A 25,086-nucleotide genomic window follows, 5' to 3' on the forward strand; every position below is an offset into this window, starting at 1 on the left:
TGAGGCGCTGTTAGGGTAAATGATTGAAGCATGAAAAACATGGTAGTGACCAGAAAAGATTGTTCAGTATAACTTATTAAAATATGATAAACTCTATGATAAACAAAGAGGTTAGAGGGAATATGTTTAGTAAACACATGATAAGGATAAATAATAAATCTAAATGAACAACCACACGTATTTATTAGAAGAAAATATTGACTACAAAATACTTATGTTATATATCTTTAAGAGAGAAATAAACCCACATCATTATTATATAACAGGAATAATGGACCAAAGAAAATATTTAATACTAATAAATACAGGGCAGGAAGAGAATTATGTTATAAGAGAACTAATACCAGAACAAGAGATAGTAACAATAGAACAACAAAATTCAGAACTACCAAAAGCGTTAAGAAAAAACGAAGAAACAACTGAAAAAGAATTAATTATTGGAGGAATACCAATATTAATAAATTTTAAAATATATCAAGGAGATAAAAATATTACACTAGGGATAAAATGGTTAGAAAAAGTCAAACCATATAAATTAGAAGATAGGCAATTAACAATAAGTTATGAAAATAAGAAAATAATAATAAAAAGAACTTTGATATAATGCCAAAAATATACATACTTTCCAAAATAATAGTAGAAGGATATTATAATAGATATTATACACCTATGGTGGATACAGGAGCAGAAGCTAATATGTGTAGACATAATTGTTTACCAGAAAGTAAATGGGAAAAGCTAAAAACCCCCATAGTAGTTACAGGATTTAATAATGAAGGAAGTATGATAACATATAAAGCAAGAAATATAAAAATACAAATATGGGATAAAATATTAACCATAGAAGAAATATATAGTTACGAATTCACAAATAAAGATATATTATTAGGAATGCCATTTTTAGATAAATTATACCCACATATTATAACAAAAACACATTGGTGGTTTACTACCCCGTGTAAACAAAAATTAGGAGCAAAAAGAGTAAATAATAAAGTAAGAAAAACAACACCCTGGATTAAAGGAAGTGAAAAGATTACCCAAAAATTAGAAAATGTAATACAAAGTAACCATAATATAGAGATAATCATTTTCTCAATAAATAAGATAAAACCACTACAAGATAAACTAGAATTACTATATAATGATAATCCACTCCAAGGATGGGAAAAACATCAAACAAAAATAAAGATTGAACTAATAGATGAAAATAGCATAATAACACAAAAACCTTTAAAATACAATTTTAATGATTTAACAGAATTTAAAATGCATATAAAAGAATTATTAGATAATAACTACATACAAGAAAGTAATAGTAAACATACTAGCCCAGCATTTATAGTAAATAAGCATAGTGAACAAAAAAGAGGAAAAAGCCGTATGGTTATAGATTATAGAAACTTAAATGCAAAAACAAAAACATATAATTATCCGATACCAAATAAAATACTAAAAATTAGACAAATACAAGGATATAACTATTTTAGTAAATTTGACTGTAAATCAGGATTTTACCATTTAAAACTAGAAGATGAATCTAAAAAGTTAACAGCATTCACAGTACCACAAGGATTTTACGAATGGAACGTATTACCTTTTGGATATAAAAATGCACCAGGTAGGTATCAACATTTTATGGATAATTACTTCAACCAATTAGAAAATTGTATAATATATATAGATGATATATTGCTATATTCTAGAACAGAGAACGAACATATAAAACTACTAGAAAAATTCATACACATTGTAGAAATATCAGGAATAAGTTTAAGTAAAAAGAAAGCAGAAGTAATGAAAAATCAAATAGAATTTTTAGGTATACAAATAGATAAAAACGGAATAAAAATGCAAACCCATGTAGTACAAAAGATAATTAACTTGAATGAAACACTTGATACAAAAAAGAAGTTACAATCATTTTTAGGATTGGTTAACCAAGTAAGAGAATATATTCCTAAATTAGCAGAAAACTTAAAACCATTACAGAAAAAATTAAAAAAGGACATAGAATATCATTTTGACGAAAAAGATAAAATACATATACAGAAGATAAAAAATATGTGTAAAAAATTACCAAAACTATATTTTCCAGATGAAAAGAAACAATTTACATATATTGTAGAAACTGATTCTAGTGATCACAGCTACGGAGGAGTTCTAAAATATAAATATGATAATGAAAAAATTGAACACCATTGTAGATATTATTCCGGATCATACACGGAACCACAATTAAAATGGGAAATAAATAGGAAAGAACTATTTGGATTATATAAATGTTTGTTAGCATTTGAGCCATATATTGTTTATAACAAATTTATAGTAAGAACAGATAATACACAAGTAAAATGGTGGATAACTCGGAAAGTACAGGATTCAGTAACTACAAAGGAAATAAGGAGACTTGTATTAAATATACAAAATTTTACATTTACAATTGAAGTAATACGGACTGACAAGAATGTTATTGCAGACTACCTATCAAGACAAAGGTACCCAAACAGATGAAAGCCAAGAATCAAAAGACATATTTACAATCCTTACTACTCTATCCTTACAGATGGAGAGTATGGGAAAAAGATTACAACAGCTAGAAAGTCAGCAGCATGACTATAAAAATGCGGAGCTAAGTCAATCGGAAGACTCTAAACTTCCAGAGGTAGAAGGAGACGTTGGGAAACTCCAAAAAACCCATAACACAGTTGCTTTATATACAGCTGCAGGTACAAGCAAACAAGTTAGCAAAAAGCCACATATCAATGTAAACCTAAATACCGTATTTGATAAGCCATTTACATCAAAAAAGCCAAGAGAAGCAATAGTTATAGCCCCACAAACTTCAACCTATGCTAATAGCCTACACCACAACAAAAAGGTATATAACCATATTACTCAAACATATATTGAGAATATATATAAAATCCAGACATTTCTGAACCTAAACCCTAGATCAACAACTACTACAGATCCAACACAAGATTATGTAACCCAAAAACTACAGGGATATAATAGGCTTATAGCCCAGCCAAAAACAAAAGCAAACCTAGTAAAAACATGTTACAACTACGGACTACTTAGCACAGTATATACCCATGACGGAGAAGAAATAATTGGAATACCAGAGCTATACAAAGCATTTGTCACCTTCAAGAGAATTACAAAAGGCAACCTATTCTTCATCAAATTCTATACAGCACCAGCGGAAATACTATATGATGAAATAAAACCCATAATACAGGTGATAAAAATAGGACTAACACGAGATATGATAATACCGGAAGAGATAGAGAAACAACCGGAGATACAGAAAATGGAGATACCAAGTTTCTATGCTAATAAAAGAATAATTGGTATAGCAACTATTATTCAAGAACTAGCTAACAATTATCTACAAGGAAATGCTATCTGGAGCTACTATTCCAGAGACCAGTTGATGATATATGCCAATTCAAAGGAACTACGCCAAGGAGATATGGATGAAGTCCAGAAATGGATTTTATCATTATTAAAGCCAGAAATGCAACCAACTACCAGAGCATTGAAAAAAGAATTTATTTCAAACGAGTTATTAACAAGATACTGCAAACTAGTAGGACACAAATATCCAGACCACATATGTTCAAAGTGCAACGGAGATGATAACTATGTACCAGAAGTCCAACTAGAATGAAGGTATCAACAAAGAAGACAAAAGAAGAAGACAACTACTGGAAACATATAATGTAAAGTAAATAGTACTAGTCGCATTCATGAACAGTAAAGGTCGTTCATGAATAGTAAGAGTCATAAAGTAAATAGTATATGTCATAATCATGAACAGTAAAGGTCGTTCATGAATAGTAAGAGTCATAAAGTAAATAGTATATGTCATAATCATGAACAGTAAAGGTCGTTCATGAATAGTAGGAGTCATTTGTAAACAGTAAGAGTCGTTTTAATTTTCTTTATATAGAATGTAAATCTGAGGAAGGAGGACATCCTCAGACATCCTCATCCTCACTCTCTTCTCTTATCTTCTCTCAATAAAATATCTAATTATATACAAACTTCAGAAAGCTATGGAGCATTCAAACGAGTTACAAAACCAGGTAAGTTTATTCATAATCATGTTTAACTAAACTCATATATTCCTTATAATCTCTTGAATATCATAATTGTTTATCATGTTATAGTACTGTTATAAAGAACATCTTGAGAAAGTTTGCCTGTCTAATAATGCTGAGAGTAGTTAAGCCCAGACTATGCCATCCTAAAGTGGAAACCAGTAGGCAAGGAAGCCGTTTAGGGGAGTACACAGAGTTGAGGCGCTGTTAGGGTAAATGATTGAAGCATGAAAAACATGGTAGTGACCAGAAAAGATTGTTCAGTATAACTTATTAAAATATGATAAACTCTATGATAAACAAAGAGGTTAGAGGGAATATGTTTAGTAAACACATGATAAGGATAAATAATAAATCTAAATGAACAACCACACGTATTTATTAGAAGAAAATATTGACTACAAAATACTTATGTTATATATCTTTAAGAGACTTAATAACGATGTTAAAAGAAAAATTTACGATATTTTAGTTACTTTTGAAATAATATATGTAATGGAACAAGCATTTACAGAACTAATTGTATCACATGAAATAGATATATTAGATCTATATGAACTAGATTTATATTCAGACTAATGATCACATATCAAGTTAATAAAATCTTTTTATAAATGAAACATAACACTTTTCATTATATAAGATTCTATAATACCCAGAAATGGAAACTTCTTAAAAACCTCAGTAACATAAATAGAAAAATAGATTGTGTTAAATACAATATTAAAACCTGCAAAGATATTATTAGATATAATAAATTACGTAATAAAGCTTTATTAACTATAGAAAATGAAATTGAATTTTATGAAGATAAACTTGAAAGTTATCAACACAGAAAAGAAATAACACTGAGAAATATAGAAACCATGGATATATGTATCAACAGGTATACATCTCAGTATTAATATGAACAAATCAAAAATTGATAGTTACAAATATTTTAAGTACTGGTTAGAAATTCTAAAACATATAAATATGTCAAAAATAATATTAGAAAAAAATATAGAAGAATATCAAAAAACTAAAGATATTAAATACTTAGAATACACACTTGAAAATATAAAAGAAATTTCAAGGTTAATTTCGCTAGCTACAGATAATCATGAAAAAGCATTTAATTCCACAACTACATAAAAAAGATCCTATGAAAAATAAGATGAACTCAAACAACCCCCCAAAGATATTATTAGATATAATAAATTACGTAATAAAGCTTTATTAACTATAGAAAATGAAATTGAATTTTATGAAGATAAACTTGAAAGTTATCAACACAGAAAAGAAATAACACTGAGAAATATAGAAACCATGGATATATGTATCAACAGGTATACATCTCAGTATTAATATGAACAAATCAAAAATTGATAGTTACAAATATTTTAAGTACTGGTTAGAAATTCTAAAACATATAAATATGTCAAAAATAATATTAGAAAAAAATATAGAAGAATATCAAAAAACTAAAGATATTAAATACTTAGAATACACACTTGAAAATATAAAAGAAATTTCAAGGTTAATTTCGTTAGCTACAGATAATCATGAAAAAGCTCTTATATTCCTTATAATCTCTTAAAAATCATAATTGTTTATCATGTTATAGTACTGTTATAAAGAACATCTTGAGAAAGTTTGCCTGTCTAATAATGCTGAGAGTAGTTAAGCCCAGACTATGCCATCCTAAAGTGGAAACCAGTAGGCAAGGAAGCCGTTTAGGGGAGTACACAGAGTTGAGGCGCTGTTAGGGTAAATGATTGAAGCATGAAAAACATGGTAGTGACCAGAAAAGATTGTTCAGTATAACTTATTAAAATATGATAAACTCTATGATAAACAAAGAGGTTAGAGGGAATATGTTTAGTAAACACATGATAAGGATAAATAATAAATCTAAATGAACAACCACACGTATTTATTAGAAGAAAATATTGACTACAAAATACTTATGTTATATATCTTTAAGAGACTTAATAACGATGTTAAAAGAAAAATTTACGATATTTTAGTTACTTTTGAAATAATATATGTAATGGAACAAGCATTTACAGAACTAATTGTATCACATGAAATAGATATATTAGATCTATATGAACTAGATTTATATTCAGACTAATGATCACATATCAAGTTAATAAAATCTTTTTATAAATGAAACATAACACTTTTCATTATATAAGATTCTATAATACCCAGAAATGGAAACTTCTTAAAAACCTCAGTAACATAAATAGAAAAATAGATTGTGTTAAATACAATATTAAAACCTGCAAAGATATTATTAGATATAATAAATTACGTAATAAAGCTTTATTAACTATAGAAAATGAAATTGAATTTTATGAAGATAAACTTGAAAGTTATCAACACAGAAAAGAAATAACACTGAGAAATATAGAAACCATGGATATATGTATCAACAGGTATACATCTCAGTATTAATATGAACAAATCAAAAATTGATAGTTACAAATATTTTAAGTACTGGTTAGAAATTCTAAAACATATAAATATGTCAAAAATAATATTAGAAAAAAATATAGAAGAATATCAAAAAACTAAAGATATTAAATACTTAGAATACACACTTGAAAATATAAAAGAAATTTCAAGGTTAATTTCGCTAGCTACAGATAATCATGAAAAAGCATTTAATTCCACAACTACATAAAAAAGATCCTATGAAAAATAAGATGAACTCAAACAACCCCCCCCCCCAAATTGGTATCAGAGCTATGAAAAATAAACATTTATATTAAGAAGCAAATCATGAAAAATAACACTGACATTAATAGTACAAACCCGCAAAACAGTGAAACAATCAAAATAACTAAGAAATCGCAGAAAATTAGGAAGAAACTAAAGAAACTATATATAGAATATGAATACTTAAGTATCACAAAAATAAACAAAGCTAGGCTGTCCAAATTAATCGATATAATATCTAAAACAGAATATAAATATATTTGTTATCTAAAGGATAAAAGATGAATAAAGAAGAATTCGCATTAGAAGAGAAAACATATGAGAATCCAGAAGGATTAAAAATAACAATAATATTTTCTAACTTAGGAAGAAGATATAAAAAAATAGGAAATAACCTAAACTTAATGTTAGAAAAAGAAACTGTAAAACTAGAGGATAGTTTAACCGCCATGGTTAGAATAACAAAAGAAAACGAAGAAATAGATAGAAAACGAGAGATTAAAGAAATACAACAGCAAGCTAAAGAAAAAATACAACAGATAGAGGAAGTAAAAAACACTAAAATAACAGAATTAGAAAAAGAATTAGAGATGCTAAAACAGATGTATGCAAATAAACTAAAAGAAAAGGAAAAACGTAAAGAAGAAGAAGAAGAACTAAAACTAACAAATGAGATAGAAAGATTCAAATTACAGTTAGAAGAAGTACAGGAGAGTCCATCAAAAATAAGTATAAACGAAATAAATGACCAAAGTGATAAAGACACAGAACTAGGAGAAAACTATTCAGAAACAAGTGAAACATACACAGAACTTATAGAAAAAACAGAAAAGATAAAAATAAACCCAGAAATAAATACAGGAGATATGAACGAAGATAAACCTAGCATATCAGGAATAAAAAATCCAAAACAATTAAACCCAACCTATTACAGAGTAAGTTATGATGCATATGACAGAAACAAAACATTATGGGATAAAAGGTTAAATAAGAAATGGGCACCAAGACAGATAACTGAACAATATAATTTTTTAGATCTAGATTGTGTAGCAGATATAAATAAAACAATACAATTATGGATAGGATATATCTCAAAACAACTAATAGATAATAAAATAACAATAACGGAAACACCAGGATATATAGAAAGAACATTAATAGGAACTGTAAAATTATGGTTACAAAATTTATCAAGTGAAAGCTTAGACACATTAAGGAGTAATAAAAAACTTGACGGTACAACTACAACAACAGTTACAGATATATTAAATAAATATGAAATAGCAATAAGAAATGAATTTAGTAGTATGACAACAGAAGTAGAAGAACAAAATAAAGAAAAAATTACAAATAGAAATTTAATGACAAAATTAGCAATATGTAATATGTGTTATATAGATGAATATACTTGTGCATTTAGAGACTATTATTATAAAGGAACATATAGTCCAGATGAAAGTAAAGAGATAAGAAAATTATATTTTACAAAATTACCAGAACCCTTTAGCTCAAAAATAATAAAAAGTTGGAACGAAGCAGGACTAGCAGATACATTAGGAGTAAGGATAAAATTTCTACAAAACTGGTTTATAGAATTATGTGAAAAATATAAAGAAAACATGAAAATGGAAAAAATATTAGTAAAAAATTTGGCATGTTGCAAAAGTAGAATAGCACCCCAATTTGGCTGCACAGATAAATATTACAAAAAAGAAGGAAAGAAAAAGAAATTTAAATCAAAATATTCAAAGTATAAATATAGGAAACCAAGAAGAAGATATTATGTAAAAAATTATAAACATAAAAAACCATATAGGAAAAAGAAAAAACTAACAGAATGTACTTGCTATAATTGTGGAAAGCTAGGACACTTAGCCAAAGATTGTAAATTACCAAAAAACCCAAAGAAGAAACAAATTACCGAAATATTGATAGATAATGATAAATATACACAAGTAGAATATGTAGATTATGAATTAAGCAGTGAAGACAGCATATATGAGATATCAGAAAACGAGTTCTCTGAAAATGAAATAAACAAGGATATAGAAGAGTCAGATGAAGAAAATTATGACTGAAAAAGATATACAAATTATACAACAAGAAGAACACCAAGATGAACAATCTTCAGAACAAAAAATAATATTTGACGCTAATATATTTGAACAAATAAAAGGAAAAGAATTGGATCTAAGTATAGACAAAATATTAGAAGTACCAACAATAAAGAATTGGTTTAAAAGACAAAAAGAAGAATACTATGTAGTAAGCCAAAGAGAACATATAATAGATTGTAAATACATCAAAGGTAAATCACAAATACCAATTTTAAATAAAAGACTACTAAATAAAGAAATACAAGATATAAAAGCAAAAAATCCAATAAAATATGTACACTTAGGAGGAACGGAGATCCTAATAAAAGCATGTTTTAGGGAAGGAATAGATACCCCTATAGAAATATACTTGGCAGATGATAGGATTGTACAACCTATAGAAAAGAGTATAATAAGTGCTGTAAGAGGTAACTTAATATACCAAAAATTTAAATTTATAGTAAGTGCTAACTATTCAGTAGCAGTAGATGATAAAAATATAGATAAATCATTAGTATTATACTGGAAAATGTCTGGAATAGAATTAGCACCAGGAAGTAAAATATTCACAGCAAGATGTAAAAATCTATATGTCTTAACAACGAAACATAAGATAACAGCTAAAAATAAAATAAATAAAATAAAAATAGAAAATCCATTCGAAAGAATAGTATCAGTTATAGACAACAATGATTACAGTTATACAGAAATAGACATGGATGAAGATTTAGAAATAGTAAAAGAAAGATTAAGCACATCAAAACGAATAAATAATGAAATGCCAGAAACATCATCAAGAAGTACATCAAGAAGTACATCAAAAAGAATAAATTATACCACTCCACAAAAATTAATAGAACAAAAAATAGAAGAAATAAACCCACATCATTATTATATAACAGGAATAATGGACCAAAGAAAATATTTAATACTAATAAATACAGGGCAGGAAGAGAATTATGTTATAAGAGAACTAATACCAGAACAAGAGATAGTAACAATAGAACAACAAAATTCAGAACTACCAAAAGCGTTAAGAAAAAACGAAGAAACAACTGAAAAAGAATTAATTATTGGAGGAATACCAATATTAATAAATTTTAAAATATATCAAGGAGATAAAAATATTACACTAGGGATAAAATGGTTAGAAAAAGTCAAACCATATAAATTAGAAGATAGGCAATTAACAATAAGTTATGAAAATAAGAAAATAATAATAAAAAGAACTTTGATATAATGCCAAAGATATACATACTTTCCAAAATAATAGTAGAAGGATATTATAATAGATATTATACACCTATGGTGGATACAGGAGCAGAAGCTAATATGTGTAGACATAATTGTTTACCAGAAAGTAAATGGGAAAAGCTAAAAAACCCCATAGTAGTAACAGGATTTAATAATGAAGGTAGTATGATAACATATAAAGCAAGAAATATAAAAATACAAATATGGGATAAAATATTAACCATAGAAGAAATATATAGTTACGAATTCACAAATAAAGATATATTATTAGGAATGCCATTTTTAGATAAATTATACCCACATATTATAACAAAAACACATTGGTGGTTTACTACCCCGTGTAAACAAAAATTAGGAGCAAAAAGAGTAAATAATAAAGTAAGAAAAACAACACCCTGGATTAAAGGAAGTGAAAAGATTACCCAAAAATTAGAAAATATAATACAAAGTAACCATAATATAGAGATAATCATTTTCTCAATAAATAAGATAAAACCACTACAAGATAAACTAGAATTACTATATAATGATAATCCACTCCAAGGATGGGAAAAACATCAAACAAAAATAAAGATTGAACTAATAGATGAAAATAGCATAATAACACAAAAACCTTTAAAATACAATTTTAATGATTTAACAGAATTTAAAATGCATATAAAAGAATTATTAGATAATAACTACATACAAGAAAGTAATAGTAAACATACTAGCCCAGCATTTATAGTAAATAAGCATAGTGAACAAAAAAGAGGAAAAAGCCGTATGGTTATAGATTATAGAAACTTAAATGCAAAAACAAAAACATATAATTATCCGATACCAAATAAAATACTAAAAATTAGACAAATACAAGGATATAACTATTTTAGTAAATTTGACTGTAAATCAGGATTTTACCATTTAAAACTAGAAGATGAATCTAAAAAGTTAACAGCATTCACAGTACCACAAGGATTTTACGAATGGAACGTATTACCTTTTGGATATAAAAATGCACCAGGTAGGTATCAACATTTTATGGATAATTACTTCAACCAATTAGAAAATTGTATAATATATATAGATGATATATTGCTATATTCTAGAACAGAGAACGAACATATAAAACTACTAGAAAAATTCATACACATTGTAGAAATATCAGGAATAAGTTTAAGTAAAAAGAAAGCAGAAGTAATGAAAAATCAAATAGAATTTTTAGGTATACAAATAGATAAAAACGGAATAAAAATGCAAACCCATGTAGTACAAAAAATAATTAACTTGAATGAAACACTTGATACAAAAAAGAAGTTACAATCATTTTTAGGATTGGTTAACCAAGTAAGAGAATATATTCCTAAATTAGCAGAAAACTTAAAACCATTACAGAAAAAATTAAAAAAGGACATAGAATATCATTTTGACGAAAAAGATAAAATACATATACAGAAGATAAAAAATATGTGTAAAAAATTACCAAAACTATATTTTCCAGATGAAAAGAAACAATTTACATATATTGTAGAAACTGATTCTAGTGATCACAGCTACGGAGGAGTTCTAAAATATAAATATGATAATGAAAAAATTGAACACCATTGTAGATATTATTCCGGATCATACACGGAACCACAATTAAAATGGGAAATAAATAGGAAAGAACTATTTGGATTATATAAATGTTTGTTAGCATTTGAGCCATATATTGTTTATAACAAATTTATAGTAAGAACAGATAATACACAAGTAAAATGGTGGATAACTCGGAAAGTACAGGATTCAGTAACTACAAAGGAAATAAGGAGACTTGTATTAAATATACAAAATTTTACATTTACAATTGAAGTAATACGGACTGACAAGAATGTTATTGCAGACTACCTATCAAGACAAAGGTACCCAAACAGATGAAAGCCAAGAATCAAAAGACATATTTACAATCCTTACTACTCTATCCTTACAGATGGAGAGTATGGGAAAAAGATTACAACAGCTAGAAAGTCAGCAGCATGACTATAAAAATGCGGAGCTAAGTCAATCGGAAGACTCTAAACTTCCAGAGGTAGAAGGAGACGTTGGGAAACTCCAAAAAACCCATAACACAGTTGCTTTATATACAGCTGCAGGTACAAGCAAACAAGTTAGCAAAAAGCCACATATCAATGTAAACCTAAATACCGTATTTGATAAGCCATTTACATCAAAAAAGCCAAGAGAAGCAATAGTTATAGCCCCACAAACTTCAACCTATGCTAATAGCCTACACCACAACAAAAAGGTATATAACCATATTACTCAAACATATATTGAGAATATATATAAAATCCAGACATTTCTGAACCTAAACCCTAGATCAACAACTACTACAGATCCAACACAAGATTATGTAACCCAAAAACTACAGGGATATAATAGGCTTATAGCCCAGCCAAAAACAAAAGCAAACTTAGTAAAGACATGTTACAACTACGGACTACTTAGCACAGTATATACCCACGACGGAGAAGAAATAATTGGAATACCAGAGCTATACAAAGCATTTGTCACCTTCAAGAGAATTACAAAAGGCAACCTATTCTTCATCAAATTCTATACAGCACCAGCGGAAATACTATATGATGAAATAAAACCCATAATACAGGTGATAAAAATAGGACTAACACGAGATATGATAATACCGGAAGAGATAGAGAAACAACCGGAGATACAGAAAATGGAGATACCAAGTTTCTATGCTAATAAAAGAATAATTGGTATAGCAACTATTATTCAAGAACTAGCTAACAATTATCTACAAGGAAATGCTATCTGGAGCTACTATTCCAGAGACCAGTTGATGATATATGCCAATTCAAAGGAACTACGCCAAGGAGATATGGATGAAGTCCAGAAATGGATTTTATCATTATTAAAGCCAGAAATGCAACCAACTACCAGAGCATTGAAAAAAGAATTTATTTCAAACGAGTTATTAACAAGATACTGCAAACTAGTAGGACACAAATATCCAGACCACATATGTTCAAAGTGCAACGGAGATGATAACTATGTACCAGAAGTCCAACTAGAATGAAGGTATCAACAAGAAGACAAAAGAAGAAGACAGCTACTGGAAACATATAATGTAAAGTAAATAGTACTAGTCGCATTCATGAACAGTAAAGGTCGTTCATGAATAGTAAGAGTCATAAAGTAAATAGTATATGTCATAATCATGAACAGTAAAGGTCGTTCATGAATAGTAGGAGTCATTTGTAAACAGTAAGAGTCGTTTTAATTTTCTTTATATAGAATGTAAATCTGAGGAAGGAGGACATCCTCAGACATCCTCATCCTCACCTTCTCTCTCTTATCTTCTCTCAGTAAAATATCTGATTATATACAAACTTCTGAAAGCTATGGAGCATTCAAACGAGTTACAAAACCAGGTAAGTTTATTCATAATCATGTTTAACTAAACTCATATATTCCTTATAATCTCTTGAATATCATAATTGTTTATCATGTTATAGTACTGTTATAAAGAACATCTTGAGAAAGTTTGCCTGTCTAATAATGCTGAGAGTAGTTAAGCCCAGACTATGCCATCCTAAAGTGGAAACCAGTAGGCAAGGAAGCCGTTTAGGGGAGTACACAGAGTTGAGGCGCTGTTAGGGTAAATGATTGAAGCATGAAAAACATGGTAGTGACCAGAAAAGATTGTTCAGTATAACTTATTAAAATATGATAAACTCTATGATAAACAAAGAGGTTAGAGGGAATATGTTTAGTAAACACATGATAAATAATAATTATAAATGAACAACCACACGTATTTATTAGAAGAAAATATTGACTACAAAATACTTATGTTATATATCTTTAAGAGACTTAATAACGATGTTAAAAGAAAAATTTACGATATTTTAGTTACTTTTGAAATAATATATGTAATGGAACAAGCATTTACAGAACTAATTGTATCACATGAAATAGATATATTAGATCTATATGAACTAGATTTATATTCAGACTAATGATCACATATCAAGTTAATAAAATCTTTTTATAAATGAAACATAACACTTTTCATTATATAAGATTCTATAATACCCAGAAATGGAAACTTCTTAAAAACCTCAGTAACATAAATAGAAAAATAGATTGTGTTAAATACAATATTAAAACCTGCAAAGATATTATTAGATATAATAAATTACGTAATAAAGCTTTATTAACTATAGAAAATGAAATTGAATTTTATGAAGATAAACTTGAAAGTTATCAACACAGAAAAGAAATAACACTGAGAAATATAGAAACCATGGATATATGTATCAACAGGTATACATCTCAGTATTAATATGAACAAATCAAAAATTGATAGTTACAAATATTTTAAGTACTGGTTAGAAATTCTAAAACATATAAATATGTCAAAAATAATATTAGAAAAAAATATAGAAGAATATCAAAAAACTAAAGATATTAAATACTTAGAATACACACTTGAAAATATAAAAGAAATTTCAAGGTTAATTTCGCTAGCTACAGATAATCATGAAAAAGCATTTAATTCCACAACTACATAAAAAAGATCCTATGAAAAATAAGATGAACTCAAACAACCACCCCCAACATATAATTATCTGATACCAAATAAAATACTAAAAATTAGACAAATACAAGGATATAACTATTTTAGTAAATTTGACTGTAAATCAGGATTTTACCATTTAAAACTAGAAGATGAATCTAAAAAGTTAACAGCATTCACAGTACCACAAGGATTTTACGAATGGAACGTATTACCTTTTGGATATAAAAATGCACCAGGTAGGTATCAACATTTTATGGATAATTACTTCAACCAATTAGAAAATTGTATAATATATATAGATGATATATTGCTATATTCTAGAACAAAGAACGAACATATAAAACTACTAGAAAAATTCATACACATTGTAGAAATATCAGGAATAAGTTTAAGTAAAAAGAAAGCAGAAGTAATGAAAAATCAAATAGAATTTTTAGGTATACAAATAGATAAAAACGGAATAAAAATGCAAACCCATGTAGTACAAAAAATAATTAACTTGAATGAAACACTTGATACAAAAAAGAAGTTACAATCATTTTTAGGATTGGTTAACCAAGTAAGAGAATATATTCCTAAATTAGCAGAAAACTTAAAACCATTACAGAAAAAATTAAAAAAGGACATAGAATATCATTTTGACGAAAAAGATAAAATACATATACAGAAGATAAAAAATATGTGTAAAAAATTACCAAAACTATATTTTCCAGATGAAAAGAAACAATTTACATATATTGTAGAAACTGATTCTAGTGATCACAGCTACGGAGGAGTTCTAAAATATAAATATGATAATGAAAAAATTGAACACCATTGTAGATATTATTCCGGATCATACACGGAACCACAATTAAAATGGGAAATAAATAGGAAAGAACTATTTGGATTATATAAATGTTTGTTAGCATTTGAGCCATATATTGTTTATAACAAATTTATAGTAAGAACAGATAATACACAAGTAAAATGGTGGATAACTCGGAAAGTACAGGATTCAGTAACTACAAAGGAAATAAGGAGACTTGTATTAAATATACAAAATTTTACATTTACAATTGAAGTAATACGGACTGACAAGAATGTTATTGCAGACTACCTATCAAGACAAAGGTACCCAAACAGATGAAAGCCAAGAATCAAAAGACATATTTACAATCCTTACTACTCTATCCTTACAGATGGAGAGTATGGGAAAAAGATTACAACAGCTAGAAAGTCAGCAGCATGACTATAAAAATGCGGAGCTAAGTCGATCGGAAGACTCTAAACTTCCAGAGGTAGAAGGAGACGTTGGGAAACTCCAAAAAACCCATAACACAGTTGCTTTATATACAGCTGCAGGTACAAGCAAACAAGTTAGCAAAAAGCCACATATCAATGTAAACCTAAATACCGTATTTGATAAGCCATTTACATCAAAAAAGCCAAGAGAAGCAATAGTTATAGCCCCACAAACTTCAACCTATGCTAATAGCCTACACCACAACAAAAAGGTATATAACCATATTACTCAAACATATATTGAGAATATATATAAAATCCAGACATTTCTGAACCTAAACCCTAGATCAACAACTACTACAGATCCAACACAAGATTATGTAACCCAAAAACTACAGGGATATAATAGGCTTATAGCCCAGCCAAAAACAAAAGCAAACCTAGTAAAAACATGTTACAACTACGGACTACTCAGCACAGTATATACCCATGACGGAGAAGAAATAATTGGAATACCAGAGCTATACAAAGCATTTGTCACCTTCAAGAGAATTACAAAAGGCAACCTATTCTTCATCAAATTCTATACAGCACCAGCGGAAATACTATATGATGAAATAAAACCCATAATACAGGTGATAAAAATAGGACTAACACGAGATATGATAATACCGGAAGAGATAGAGAAACAACCGGAGATACAGAAAATGGAGATACCAAGTTTCTATGCTAATAAAAGAATAATTGGTATAGCAACTATTATTCAAGAACTAGCTAACAATTATCTACAAGGAAATGCTATCTGGAGCTACTATTCCAGAGACCAATTGATGATATATGCCAACTCGAAGGAACTACGCCAAGGAGATATGGATGAAGTCCAGAAATGGATTTTATCATTATTAAAACCAGAAATGCAACCAACTACCAGAGCATTGAAAAAAGAATTTATTTCAAACGAGTTATTAACAAGATACTGCAAACTAGTAGGACACAAATATCCAGACCACATATGTTCAAAGTGCAACGGAGATGATAACTATGTACCAGAAGTCCAACTAGAATGAAGGTATCAACAAGAAGACAAAAGAAGAAGACAGCTACTGGAAACATATAATGTAAAGTAAATAGTACTAGTCGCATTCATGAACAGTAAAGGTCGTTCATGAATAGTAAGAGTCATAAAGTAAATAGTATATGTCATAATCATGAACAGTAAAGGTCGTTCATGAATAGTAAGAGTCATAAAGTAAATAGTATATGTCATAATCATGAACAGTAAAGGTCGTTCATGAATAGTAGGAGTCATTTGTAAACAGTAAGAGTCGTTTTAATTTTCTTTATATAGAATGTAAATCTGAGGAAGGAGGACATCCTCAGACATCCTCATCCTCACTCTCTTCTCTTATCTTCTCTCAATAAAATATCTAATTATATACAAACTTCAGAAAGCTATGGAGCATTCAAACGAGTTACAAAACCAGGTAAGTTTATTCATAATCATGTTTAACTAAACTCATATATTCCTTATAATCTCTTGAATATCATAATTGTTTATCATGTTATAGTACTGTTATAAAGAACATCTTGAGAAAGTTTGCCTGTCTAATAATGCTGAGAGTAGTTAAGCCCAGACTATGCCATCCTAAAGTGGAAACCAGTAGGCAAGGAAGCCGTTTAGGGGAGTACACAGAGTTGAGGCGCTGTTAGGGTAAATGATTGAAGCATGAAAAACATGGTAGTGACCAGAAAAGATTGTTCAGTATAACTTATTAAAATATGATAAACTCTATGATAAACAAAGAGGTTAGAGGGAATATGTTTAGTAAACACATGATAAGGATAAATAATAAATCTAAATGAACAACCACACGTATTTATTAGAAGAAAATATTGACTACAAAATACTTATGTTATATATCTTTAAGAGACTTAATAACGATGTTAAAAGAAAAATTTACGATATTTTAGTTACTTTTGAAATAATATATGTAATGGAACAAGCATTTACAGAACTAATTGTATCACATGAAATAGATATATTAGATCTATATGAACTAGATTTATATTCAGACTAATGATCACATATCAAGTTAATAAAATCTTTTTATAAATGAAACATAACACTTTTCATTATATAAGATTCTATAATACCCAGAAATGGAAACTTCTTAAAAACCTCAGTAACATAAATAGAAAAATAGATTGTGTTAAATACAATATTAAAACCTGCAAAGATATTATTAGATATAATAAATTACGTAATAAAGCTTTATTAACTATAGAAAATGAAATTGAATTTTATGAAGATAAACTTGAAAGTTATCAACACAGAAAAGAAATAACACTGAGAAATATAGAAACCATGGATATATGTATCAACAGGTATACATCTCAGTATTAATATGAACAAATCAAAAATTGATAGTTACAAATATTTTAAGTACTGGTTAGAAATTCTAAAACATATAAATATGTCAAAAATAATATTAGAAAAAAATATAGAAGAATATCAAAAAACTAAAGATATTAAATACTTAGAATACACACTTGAAAATATAAAAGAAATTTCAAGGTTAATTTCGCTAGCTACAGATAATCATGAAAAAGCATTTAATTCCACAACTACATAAAAAAGATCCTATGAAAAATAAGATGAACTCAAACAACCCCCCCCCCAAATTGGTATCAGAGCTATGAAAAATAAACTGTTATATTCTAGAACAGAGAACGAACATATAAAACTACTAGAAAAATTCATACACATTGTAGAAATATCAGGAATAAGTTTAAGTAAAAAGAAAGCAGAAGTAATGAAAAATCAAATAGAATTTTTAGGTATACAAATAGATAAAAACGGAATAAAAATGCAAACCCATGTAGTACAAAAGATAATTAACTTGAATGAAACACTTGATACAAAAAAGAAGTTACAATCATTTTTAGGATTGGTTAACCAAGTAAGAGAATATATTCCTAAATTAGCAGAAAACTTAAAACCATTACAGAAAAAATTAAAAAAGGACATAGAATATCATTTTGACGAAAAAGATAAAATACATATACAGAAGATAAAAAATATGTGTAAAAAATTACCAAAACTATATTTTCCAGATGAAAAGAAACAATTTACATATATTGTAGAAACTGATTCTAGTGATCACAGCTACGGAGGAGTTCTAAAATATAAATATGATAATGAAAAAATTGAACACCATTGTAGATATTATTCCGGATCATACACGGAACCACAATTAAAATGGGAAATAAATAGGAAAGAACTATTTGGATTATATAAATGTTTGTTAGCATTTGAGCCATATATTGTTTATAACAAATTTATAGTAAGAACAGATAATACACAAGTAAAATGGTGGATAACTCGGAAAGTACAGGATTCAGTAACTACAAAGGAAATAAGGAGACTTGTATTAAATATACAAAATTTTACATTTACAATTGAAGTAATACGGACTGACAAGAATGTTATTGCAGACTACCTATCAAGACAAAGGTACCCAAACAGATGAAAGCCAAGAATCAAAAGACATATTTACAATCCTTACTACTCTATCCTTACAGATGGAGAGTATGGGAAAAAGATTACAACAGCTAGAAAGTCAGCAGCATGACTATAAAAATGCGGAGCTAAGTCAATCGGAAGACTCTAAACTTCCAGAGGTAGAAGGAGACGTTGGGAAACTCCAAAAAACCCATAACACAGTTGCTTTATATACAGCTGCAGGTACAAGCAAACAAGTTAGCAAAAAGCCACATATCAATGTAAACCTAAATACCGTATTTGATAAGCCATTTACATCAAAAAAGCCAAGAGAAGCAATAGTTATAGCCCCACAAACTTCAACCTATGCTAATAGCCTACACCACAACAAAAAGGTATATAACCATATTACTCAAACATATATTGAGAATATATATAAAATCCAGACATTTCTGAACCTAAACCCTAGATCAACAACTACTACAGATCCAACACAAGATTATGTAACCCAAAAACTACAGGGATATAATAGGCTTATAGCCCAGCCAAAAACAAAAGCAAACCTAGTAAAAACATGTTACAACTACGGACTACTTAGCACAGTATATACCCATGACGGAGAAGAAATAATTGGAATACCAGAGCTATACAAAGCATTTGTCACCTTCAAGAGAATTACAAAAGGCAACCTATTCTTCATCAAATTCTATACAGCACCAGCGGAAATACTATATGATGAAATAAAACCCATAATACAGGTGATAAAAATAGGACTAACACGAGATATGATAATACCGGAAGAGATAGAGAAACAACCGGAGATACAGAAAATGGAGATACCAAGTTTCTATGCTAATAAAAGAATAATTGGTATAGCAACTATTATTCAAGAACTAGCTAACAATTATCTACAAGGAAATGCTATCTGGAGCTACTATTCCAGAGACCAGTTGATGATATATGCCAATTCAAAGGAACTACGCCAAGGAGATATGGATGAAGTCCAGAAATGGATTTTATCATTATTAAAGCCAGAAATGCAACCAACTACCAGAGCATTGAAAAAAGAATTTATTTCAAACGAGTTATTAACAAGATACTGCAAACTAGTAGGACACAAATATCCAGACCACATATGTTCAAAGTGCAACGGAGATGATAACTATGTACCAGAAGTCCAACTAGAATGAAGGTATCAACAAAGAAGACAAAAGAAGAAGACAACTACTGGAAACATATAATGTAAAGTAAATAGTACTAGTCGCATTCATGAACAGTAAAGGTCGTTCATGAATAGTAAGAGTCATAAAGTAAATAGTATATGTCATAATCATGAACAGTAAAGGTCGTTCATGAATAGTAAGAGTCATAAAGTAAATAGTATATGTCATAATCATGAACAGTAAAGGTCGTTCATGAATAGTAGGAGTCATTTGTAAACAGTAAGAGTCGTTTTAATTTTCTTTATATAGAATGTAAATCTGAGGAAGGAGGACATCCTCAGACATCCTCATCCTCACCTTCTCTCTCTTATCTTCTCTCAATAAAATATCTAATTATATACAAACTTCTGAAAGCTATGGAGCATTCAAACGAGTTACAAAACCAGGTAAGTTTATTCATAATCATGTTTAACTAAACTCATATATTCCTTATAATCTCTTGAATATCATAATTGTTTATCATGTTATAGTACTGTTATAAAGAACATCTTGAGAAAGTTTGCCTGTCTAATAATGCTGAGAGTAGTTAAGCCCAGACTATGCCATCCTAAAGTGGAAACCAGTAGGCAAGGAAGCCGTTTAGGGGAGTACACAGAGTTGAGGCGCTGTTAGGGTAAATGATTGAAGCATGAAAAACATGGTAGTGACCAGAAAAGATTGTTCAGTATAACTTATTAAAATATGATAAACTCTATGATAAACAAAGAGGTTAGAGGGAATATGTTTAGTAAACACATGATAAGGATAAATAATAAATCTAAATGAACAACCACACGTATTTATTAGAAGAAAATATTGACTACAAAATACTTATGTTATATATCTTTAAGAGACTTAATAACGATGTTAAAAGAAAAATTTACGATATTTTAGTTACTTTTGAAATAATATATGTAATGGAACAAGCATTTACGGAACTAATTGTATCACATGAAATAGATATATTAGATCTATATGAACTAGATTTATATTCAGACTAATGATCACATATCAAGTTAATAAAATCTTTTTATAAATGAAACATAACACTTTTCATTATATAAGATTCTATAATACCCAGAAATGGAAACTTCTTAAAAACCTCAGTAACATAAATAGAAAAATAGATTGTGTTAAATACAATATTAAAACCTGCAAAGATATTATTAGATATAATAAATTACGTAATAAAGCTTTATTAACTATAGAAAATGAAATTGAATTTTATGAAGATAAACTTGAAAGTTATCAACACAGAAAAGAAATAACACTGAGAAATATAGAAACCATGGATATATGTATCAACAGGTATACATCTCAGTATTAATATGAACAAATCAAAAATTGATAGTTACAAATATTTTAAGTACTGGTTAGAAATTCTAAAACATATAAATATGTCAAAAATAATATTAGAAAAAAATATAGAAGAATATCAGAAAACTAAAGATATTAAATACTTAGAATACACACTTGAAAATATAAAAGAAATTTCAAGGTTAATTTCATTAGCTACAGATAATCATGAAAAAGCATTTAATTCCACAACTACATAAAAAAGATCCTATGAAAAATAATATGTGGGTATAATTTATCTAAAAATGGCATTCCTAATAATATATCTTTATTTGTGAATTCGTAACTATATATTTCTTCTATGGTTAATATTTTATCCCATATTTGTATTTTTATATTTCTTGCTTTATATGTTATCATACTACCTTCATTATTAAATCCTGTTACTACTATGGGGTTTTTTAGCTTTTCCCATTTACTTTCTGGTAAACAATTATGTCTACACATATTAGCTTCTGCTCCTGTATCCACCATAGGTGTATAATATCTATTATAATATCCTTCTACTATTATTTTGGAAAGTATGTATATCTTTGGCATTATATCAAAGTTCTTTTTATTATTATTTTCTTATTTTCATAACTTATTGTTAATTGCCTATCTTCTAATTTATATGGTTTGACTTTTTCTAACCATTTTATCCCTAGTGTAATATTTTTATCTCCTTGATATATTTTAAAATTTATTAATATTGGTATTCCTCCAATAATTAATTCTTTTTCAGTTGTTTCTTCGTTTTTTCTTAACGCTTTTGGTAGTTCTGAATTTTGTTGTTCTATTGTTACTATCTCTTGTTCTGGTATTAGTTCTCTTATAACATAATTCTCTTCCTGCCCTGTATTTATTAGTATTAAATATTTTCTTTGGTCCATTATTCCTGTTATATAATAATGATGTGGGTTTATTTCTTCTATTTTTTGTTCTATTAATTTTTGTGGAGTGGTATAATTTATTCTTTTTGATGTACTTCTTGATGTACTTCTTGATGATGTTTCTGGCATTTCATTATTTATTCGTTTTGATGTGCTTAATCTTTCTTTTACTATTTCTAAATCTTCATCCATGTCTATTTCTGTATAACTGTAATCATTGTTGTCTATAACTGATACTATTCTTTCGAATGGATTTTCTATTTTTATTTTATTTATTTTATTTTTAGCTGTTATCTTATGTTTTGTTGTTAAGACATATAGATTTTTACATCTTGCTGTGAATATTTTACTTCCTGGTGCTAATTCTATTCCAGACATTTTCCAGTATAATACTAATGATTTATCTATATTTTTATCATCTACTGCTACTGAATAGTTAGCACTTACTATAAATTTAAATTTTTGGTATATTAAGTTACCTCTTACAGCACTTATTATACTCTTTTCTATAGGTTGTACAATCCTATCATCTGCCAAGTATATTTCTATAGGGGTATCTATTCCTTCCCTAAAACATGCTTTTATTAGGATCTCCGTTCCTCCTAAGTGTACATATTTTATTGGATTTTTTGCTTTTATATCTTGTATTTCTTTATTTAGTAGTCTTTTATTTAAAATTGGTATTTGTGCTTTACCTTTGATGTATTTACAATCTATTATATGTTCTCTTTGGCTTACTACATAGTATTCTTCTTTTTGTCTTTTAAACCAATTCTTTATTGTTGGTACTTCTAATATTTTGTCTATACTTAGATCCAATTCTTTTCCTTTTATTTGTTCAAATATATTAGCGTCAAATATTATTTTTTGTTCTGAAGATTGTTCATCTTGGTGTTCTTCTTGTTGTATAATTTGTATATCTTTTTCAGTCATAATTTTCTTCATCTGACTCTTCTATATCCTTGTTTATTTCATTTTCAGAGAACTCGTTTTCTGATATCTCATATATGCTGTCTTCACTGCTTAATTCATAATCTACATATTCTACTTGTGTATATTTATCATTATCTATCAATATTTCGGTAATTTGTTTCTTCTTTGGGTTTTTTGGTAATTTACAATCTTTGGCTAAGTGTCCTAGCTTTCCACAATTATAGCAAGTACATTCTGTTAGTTTTTTCTTTTTCCTATATGGTTTTTTATGTTTATAATTTTTTACATAATATCTTCTTCTTGGTTTCCTATATTTATACTTTGAATATTTTGATTTAAATTTCTTTTTCTTTCCTTCTTTTTTGTAATATTTATCTGTGCAGCCAAATTGGGGTGCTATTCTACTTTTGCAACATGCCAAATTTTTTACTAATATTTTTTCCATTTTCATGTTTTCTTTATATTTTTCACATAATTCTATAAACCAGTTTTGTAGAAATTTTATCCTTACTCCTAATGTATCTGCTAGTCCTGCTTCGTTCCAACTTTTTATTATTTTTGAGCTAAAGGGTTCTGGTAATTTTGTAAAATATAATTTTCTTATCTCTTTACTTTCATCTGGACTATATGTTCCTTTATAATAATAGTCTCTAAATGCACAAGTATATTCATCTATATAACACATATTACATATTGCTAATTTTGTCATTAAATTTCTATTTGTAATTTTTTCTTTATTTTGTTCTTCTACTTCTGTTGTCATACTACTAAATTCATTTCTTATTGCTATTTCATATTTATTTAATATATCTGTAACTGTTGTTGTAGTTGTACCGTCAAGTTTTTTATTACTCCTTAATGTGTCTAAGCTTTCACTTGATAAATTTTGTAACCATAATTTTACAGTTCCTATTAATGTTCTTTCTATATATCCTGGTGTTTCCGTTATTGTTATTTTATTATCTATTAGTTGTTTTGAGATATATCCTATCCATAATTGTATTGTTTTATTTATATCTGCTACACAATCTAGATCTAAAAAATTATATTGTTCAGTTATCTGTCTTGGTGCCCATTTCTTATTTAACCTTTTATCCCATAATGTTTTGTTTCTGTCATATGCATCATAACTTACTCTGTAATAGGTTGGGTTTAATTGTTTTGGATTTTTTATTCCTGATATGCTTGGTTTATCTTCGTTCATATCTCCTGTATTTATTTCTGGGTTTATTTTTATCTTTTCTGTTTTTTCTATAAGTTCTGTGTAT

Source organism: Nicotiana sylvestris, chromosome 11 (assembly GCF_000393655.2).
Source record: "Nicotiana sylvestris chromosome 11, ASM39365v2, whole genome shotgun sequence".
NCBI classification, from domain to species: Eukaryota; Viridiplantae; Streptophyta; class Magnoliopsida; order Solanales; family Solanaceae; genus Nicotiana; species Nicotiana sylvestris.